Source organism: Octopus sinensis, linkage group LG7 (assembly GCF_006345805.1).
Source record: "Octopus sinensis linkage group LG7, ASM634580v1, whole genome shotgun sequence".
Classification (NCBI taxonomy): domain Eukaryota; kingdom Metazoa; phylum Mollusca; class Cephalopoda; order Octopoda; family Octopodidae; genus Octopus; species Octopus sinensis.
The window spans coordinates 15,276,222-15,283,721 of record NC_043003.1 but is presented as its reverse complement, the minus strand read 5'-3'; the positions used below and the strand labels follow the sequence as shown (position 1 = coordinate 15,283,721).

At 46.1% G+C, this 7,500-nt stretch overlaps 1 protein-coding gene across 1 annotated transcript in view; it reads left to right on the top strand.

Annotated features, from left to right (window-relative positions):
- The first annotated feature begins 1,388 nt into the window (after positions 1-1,388).
- Positions 1,389-7,500, top strand: part of LOC115214093 (prestin-like) — a 31,087-nt gene continuing 24,975 nt past the window's right edge. The window contains exon 1 of the mRNA XM_036504574.1: positions 1,389-1,514. The gene's annotated coding sequence lies outside the window, so the exon portion shown is untranslated. The remainder of the gene's footprint in view (positions 1,515-7,500) is intronic.

The following is a 7,500-nucleotide window of genomic DNA, read 5'->3' as shown; positions in this document are numbered from 1 at the left end:
CCCCGAGCTCGTCGTTGTACCTCCCCTCCACTAATCTCCTATAGAATGCTTTGGTTGTGTTGAAGTCACTCAAGGTCGACCCGGGACGGCATAGTTGCTGCGACACTCGCGGTGCCATTCGCCCTTCCTTTTTGATCCACGACTGCAGTTCAGTCATGGAGACGAGTTGCGGGAAAGCGTGCCTCACAAACGGCGACCACACCTGTTCACCGTCGTCTGCGTAGAGCCTGAGATGTCGCAGTCTCAGCGCGTGTCTGCGCATCATCAACCACGGTATGCCCAGCCCTCCTTTTAACGGATGTTGACAGCAAATGGATCGCCTGACCATCGGGACGCATCCTTTCCACAAGAAGCGAAAGAGAATGCGTTCTAGTTTAGTGATGGTAGGGTCAGGACAAGGCACGACGGTCAGGCGGTAGTAGATGACGGACGCGATGTACGAGTTCGCCACCTCCGCCCGACCTTTTAGGGACAGCTTCCTCTCGGCCCATTACCGGGCGAGAGTGACCACCCTACTCGTTATCTCGTTCCAGTTTTTCTCCATTTGGAGGTCCGGACCAAACCAGACCCCGAGCAGCTCGACCAGACCGTTGGTCCAGCGTCCCACGACGGAGGCGCTGGTGGACGGCATGGGCTTGCTTCTCCAGGTGCCGAGTCGCAAGCCCACTGACTTTTTCCGGTTGATTTTTGCTCCTGTCACCGCTTCATAGTCTTTCAGTGTCTCCCCGACCAGCTCGATGTGCTCGTGGCTAGACACTATGACGGTGACGTCGTCCGCGTATGCAGACACGCTCGTCCCGCATCCCAATTCTCGTGGGATGCCCCTCAGAGTTGCCAGCTTCCACAATAATGGCTCGAGAGTCAATACGTAGAGAAGCGGCATGAGGGGGCATCCCTGACAGACCGAACGTGCAATGTCGAAAGGTCTCGTTAGATGTCCATTTACGCGAATTCCCGAACGGATACCTCTTTACAAAGCGGCTATCCAGCTGCGGTAGACGGGACCGAAACCAGCCGCTCTGAGGACATACAGACAGATAGATAGATAGATAGATAGATAGATAGATAGATAGATAGATAGATAGATAGATAGATAGATAGATAGATAGATAGATAGATGATAGAAGGGTAGTTGGAGAAATGGAAGAGGGATGGAAGTCAGGAAAACAACAGCTAGAGAGCGGGGCTGGCAGGCGGAGAGAGAGAAAGAGAGGTGTGCTTTGATTCTGCCTCTTTTAATGAGCCTGTTATTTGACGTAAATATATACAAGCCAGTTGTTAAGTAGGTTAATCTTCCGATCAAAACGATTCTGTACTCGCCAAGACGAAACTGTTTACCTCATTGGCTCCGCTGTGAAGTTCTGCTGGCTGTGACGGAGCTGTTTTAGCCATAGGCATCTTCGCTGATCCTGGTGCAGGTTCTAGTACTAGCACTCCTGGTGGTGGTGGTGGTGGTGGTGGTGGTGATGGTGGTTGTGGTGGTGTAGGTGCAAGTATTGCTGCTGTACTTCTTGGTATGTTACAGTTCTTTCCATTTCTGTTCTTTTATTCTTTTACTTGTTTCAATCGTTAGACTCCGACCGAAAAAGGCGGCGAGCTGGCAGAAACGTTAGCAAGCCGGGCGAAATGCGTAGCCGTATTTCGTCTGCCGCTCCGTTCTGAGTTCAAATTCCGCCGAGGTCGACTTTGCCTTTCATCCTTTCGGGGTCGATTAAATAAGTACCAGTTACGCACTGGGGTCGACGTTATCGACTTAATCCGTTTGTCTGTTCTTGTTTGTCCCTTCTATGTTTAGCCCCTTGTGGGTAGTAAAGAAGTAGACTCCGACCGAGCTGGGGCACCTCTTTGAAGAAATTTAGTCGAACGAATCGCCCCAAGTACTTATATGTTTTTTGTTTGTTTGTTTTTTGTTTTGTTTTGTTTTTGTTTGTTTTAATCCTGGTATTTTTCTCTCGATATCTTTTGCCGAACCGTTAAGTTACGGCGACGTAAGCACACTAACACTGGTTGTCAAGCGTTGGTAGGAGACACACACAGACATAAAGACACACACCACACACACACACACACACACACACACACACATATATATATATATATATTTATATACACGACAGGCTTCTTTCAGTTTCCGCCAACGAAATCCATTCACATGGCTTTGTTTGGCCTGAGGCAATAGCAGAAGACACCGTTGCCCAAGGTGCCACGCAGTGGAACTCAGCCCCGAACCTTGAGGTTGAGAAGCAAACTTCTTACCACACAGCCAAGCTTGTTACATACAAATAATTATTAAATTCTGTAAATAATAATAATAATAAAATAATAATAATAATAATAATAATAAGCTTATAAGCCATCGCCGTGTATTGGCTAAAGAAACTATTAGGGCATAAAAGCCTTCGGTGGGAAAAAATGGTTAATAGTACGCATGGGAATATATGAGGTGTGGGTTCGCTTCCCCTGTGTACTGAAACCCATTTATTTTCCGTCGAGGGCTTATGTGCCCCCAATATTAGACTATTTTCTTTAGCCAATACAAGATGATCGCTTATAAGCTCTAAGCTTATAATTATTATAACTGGCTCTCCGTCAGTTACGACGACGAGGGTTCCAGTTGATCCGATCAATGGAACAGCTTGCTCGTGAAATTAGCGTACAAGTGGCTGAGCACTCCACAGACACAAATAAATGCGCCCTTTTAAAACCTAGCGAGGCTCATGGGCTCGGTTTCCCGGTTTTAATGGCGTATGTGTTCCCCAGCTGGACGGGACGACAGTCCATCGCAGCGTTACTCATTTTTGCCGGCTGAGTGGACTGGAGCAACGTGAAATGAAGTGGTTTGCTCAAGAACACAACGCGTCGCCCGGTCCAGGAACCGAAACCACAATCTTACGATCATGGTGCTGACACCCTAACCACTAAGCCACGCGCCTCCACAATTATTGAGTATAGTTGCATAGTTATATTCCTATACACTAACTGACAATAATCTGTTCTTGAAACTGAAATTTATATATATACATAGGCTTAATCTTGAGCAGCGGCATCATATGGCCTGAGTGGAAGAGGGGCATCATCCTATTCTGGAAAAGTAAAAATGACCGCCCCGACTGCAGCAATTATAGAGCCGTTACACTCCTCACAGTACCCGGAAAGATCTTTGCTTGGGTCGTCCTGAAAAGAGTACGAAATCATCTGATTGCATCAGCGACCGGAGCAGCCAGGGTTCACGCCAAAGAAATCAACTCCTGGCAGGATCTTGGTTCTCCGTGTACTCACTGAACGCAAGCAGTGCTTTCGGTAGGAGCTACTTGCAGCCTATGTCTACCTCAGCGCGGCATTTGACCCGGTGGACAGAGATGTGCATTGGAAGATCCTGGAGCTGCACGGTATACCTCCTCAGCTGATTGGCCTGGTGATGGCCTTGAACAATGCAGTTGGAATTGGGGCTCAACATCTGACTTTTTCCCAGTTAGATTTGGGGTCCGTTAGGGTGGTGTTTTGGCTTCCACTCTGTCCAAAATATGCATGGATTGGATACTTGGCCGATTGGATACTGGGCCAAATGTGGTGCACTCATTGTCGAAACTTGGATTACAAACCCAGATTTTACTGATGGCGCAATTATTCTTGCTGTATTTCTGTGTGGTTTAAGGGACACTCTCCTTTCACAGAGTGAGGAATCGGTGCCACTTGACCTTACAGTCTCTTGGATCAAGACAAAGACCCAGTCCTTCATTGATTCCATCTCATCTACATCGCAGGCAGGAATATTGAAGTTGTGAGACGACTGTTGTTATCGCTAGGCCTAACTCATCGTAAAGTCAATACCAACATGACTGATATCCAATCTACAGTGGAGAAGGCTAGCCACTGGATTTGGTTAAAAAGAGACGATGAGCGATGGCTAGAAGTATATTGAGTTCTTCATAACCAGCTGATCAAGCAAGCGGGGCCTCATATCAGTGAGGGGGGCCGGTGCGCATTGATGCCGTCGAGAGGTAGGCCCCGAAACGGCGCGCATTCTCTCCTGATGACCCCATACACTTGCTAGCTTCCGATATACGGAGCTTTTAACTGGTAGCACTTGCATGTGCAAGTTGTTTGCAAGACACCAAGGTTTGAATAGAGTCCCGAACCCATATGAGCCGCTTCAACTCCTTTGGTACAAGATACCAATAAATGGACTGAACCCCACTGCATAGTGCCAGAGACTCACCATCTCCGGCCAGAGTAATGACTCAGTACTGTGACAGCTAAGGGCTCAAAGGTCCGAAGGGAAGTTCTGGATGTGCTCATGGAAGAATTTGCCAATTTTCATTTGATGCACCAGATGAAACCATTTTACGACAGGAGGCGCTAAGAAAAGCAACTCGGTCGAAACCACTACTTCACCAGAGCTGATTCCGAAGACGGAAAATGAATCCAAAATCAGCAAGCATTAATACTAATGGCTGTGCCCCAGCATGAGCAAAGCCAGTAGCGGAAACCTATGATAGAATATTGGTCTATCTCGGAAATTTGAAGTCAGTACTTGATTTTTTTCTAAGCCTAGTACTTATTCTATCGGTCTTTTTTGCCGAGCCGTTTTGTTAGGGGACGTAAACACACCAACACCAGTTTTCAGGTAGTTATTGTGGGGGACGAGCACAGACACAAATACATGCACATACATACATACACACATACATACATACATACATACATACATACATACATACATACATACATACATACATACATACGTTGGAATGTACCAGTGAAGACCTCAATAAAATGTAAGCACAACAGACCTGATATAATGATTTGGGATAGAGAAGAGAAACTCTACACAGTTGTGGAAATTAGCTGCCCGGTGAATTTTAGCACGAAGCTGAAGATCAGTGGAAAAGAGAACACCTATGCTGAATTATTCAGAAATCTGCAGTTACTCCATCCAGATTACATCAGCAGTTATCAGTAGCAGCGGCGGTGGCATCATCATCATCATCATCATTTTATTCGTTTTAGCCATGCAGCTGCGCTCATGCTGGAGCACCACAGTTATCATTAATACCTATTTCTATACTACCCGGAAGGGGCTAAACAAAGAGGGGACAAACAAGGTCAGACAAACGGATTAAGTAGATTGCATCGACCCCAGTGCATAACAGGGTACTTAATTTATCGACCCCTAAAGGATGAAAGGCAAAGTCGACCTCGGCGGAATTTGAACTCAGAACGTAGCGGCAGACGAAATACCTATTTCTTTACTATCCACAAGGGGCTAAACAAAGAGGGGACAAACAAGGTCAGACAAACGGATTAAGTAGATTGCATCGACCCCAGTGCGTAACTGGTACTTAAGTTATCGATCCCGAAAGGATGAAAAGCAAGGTTGACCTCGGCAGAATTTGAACTCAGAACGTAACGGCAGACGAAATACAGCTATGCATTTCGCCCGGCGTGCTAACGTTTCTGCCAGCTCGCCGCCTTCAATTGCCCCTTTAGTAGTCGTTTTTTTTTGGGGGGGGGTGTATTCTAAATATAGGGTATGATGAAATCAATAACGACCAAGAGGGCGACGGCGACAGTTATCATTAATACCATCATCATCATCATCATCATCATCATCATCACCACCACTACCATTGTCATCATCATCCCTATTATCATCTTAATCACCGTTATCGCCAGCACTCCCTTACCACCAACACCACCACTGCAACCACCTCCTCCTTCACCTTCCTTCCCTCCTCCTCCTCCTCTGCATCATCATCATCATCATCATCGTCGTCGTCATCATCATCATCATTCTTTTATTCGTTTTATCCATGCAGCTGCGGTCATGCTGGAGCACCACAGTTATCACTAATACCATCATCATCATCATCATCATCATCGTTTGCATCACTTTCACCACCAACACCACCACCCGCAACCACCCATCCTTCACCTTCCCACCCTCCTCTTCTGCATCATCATCATCATCATCATCATCATCATCATCATCATCATCATCATCACCATCATCATCATCATCATCATCATCATCATCATCATCATCATCATCATCATCATCATCCTTATCCCCTCCCCTCATCAGATTTATTGCTAAACCCGGTTGATTTATTCAGCTTGCCGCTCCAGTGGTCGACATAAATACATAAACACAATTGCTTGACCCGAGAGGAATAACAAAGAAGACGAACGTGTGCAGCGGGGTGGAGTGAGGATTAAGAAAAGAACTTGACAAAGGAATTGAGACGGGTTGTAAACCCGAAAGGGCTAAAAAGAGAAAAGGAGTGAGAGAGAATGGTGGGTAGAGTAAAATGTCCTTTAAAAAAGGTGATTTCAATGGAGGGGAAGTAGTCGTTTTTTTGTATTCTAAATATAGGGTATGATGAAATCAATGACGGCAAAGAGGGCGACGGCGAGAGTGATGATGATAATGATGATGATGATGATGATGATGATGATGACATTGGCAGGGGTAATTGTGATGGTGATGGTGATGGCGATGGTCATGGCGGTCGTGGTGGCGGTAGTGGTGCTCATTAAGGTGGCGAGCTGGCAGAAGCGTTAGCGCGCCGGGCGAAATGCTTAGCGCTATTTAGCCTGCCGCTACGTTCTGAGTTCAAATTCTGCCGAGGTCAACTTTGCCTTTCATCCTTTCGGGGTCGATAAATTAAATACCAGTTACGAACTGGGGTCGATTTAATCGACTTAATCCGTTTGTCTGTCCTTGTTTGTCCCCTCTGTGTTTAGCCCCTTGTGGGTAATAAAGAAATAGGTAGAGGTGCTCATGGTACTTTTGATGGTTCTGCTGCTACTGATATGACCACTGAAGTTGGTGGTGGTGGTTGTGCTGCTGGTGGTGGTGGCTGTGGTAGTAGTGTCGGTGGTGAGGATAATCCGAAATAGGGTTCGTCTATTTTCTGAATAAGAAATCCCTGATAGAATTAATGGGTGCAGGGGAGGGGCAGGACGCTTAGTGTACATATTGGTTTGGTTTCAAGTTTTAGCGCAAGGCCAGCAATTTCGGGAGAGAAGGGCAAGTTTAATACATCGATCCCAGTTTTCAATTGGTTGTCATCATCGCTTCTTTTTTCATTTCGTGAGTATAGGCGTAGGAGTGGCTGTGTGGTAAGTAGCTTGCTTACCAACCACATGGTTCCGGGTTCAGTCCTAATGTGTGGCACCTTGGGCAAGTGTCTTCTACTATAGCCTCAGGCCGACCAAAGCCTTGTGAGTGGATTTCACAGACGGAAACTGAAAGAAGCCTGTCGTATATATGTATGTATAAATATATATATATATATATATATATATATATATATTTGTAAGTATGTATGTGCGTGTATATGTTTGTGCGTCTGTGTTTGTCTCCCCCAAAATCGCTTGGCAACCGATGCTGGTGTGTTTACGTCCCCGTAACTTAGCGGTTCGGCAAAAGAGACCAATAGAATAAGTACTAGCCTTACAAAGGATAAGTCCTGGGGGCGATTTGTTCGACTATAG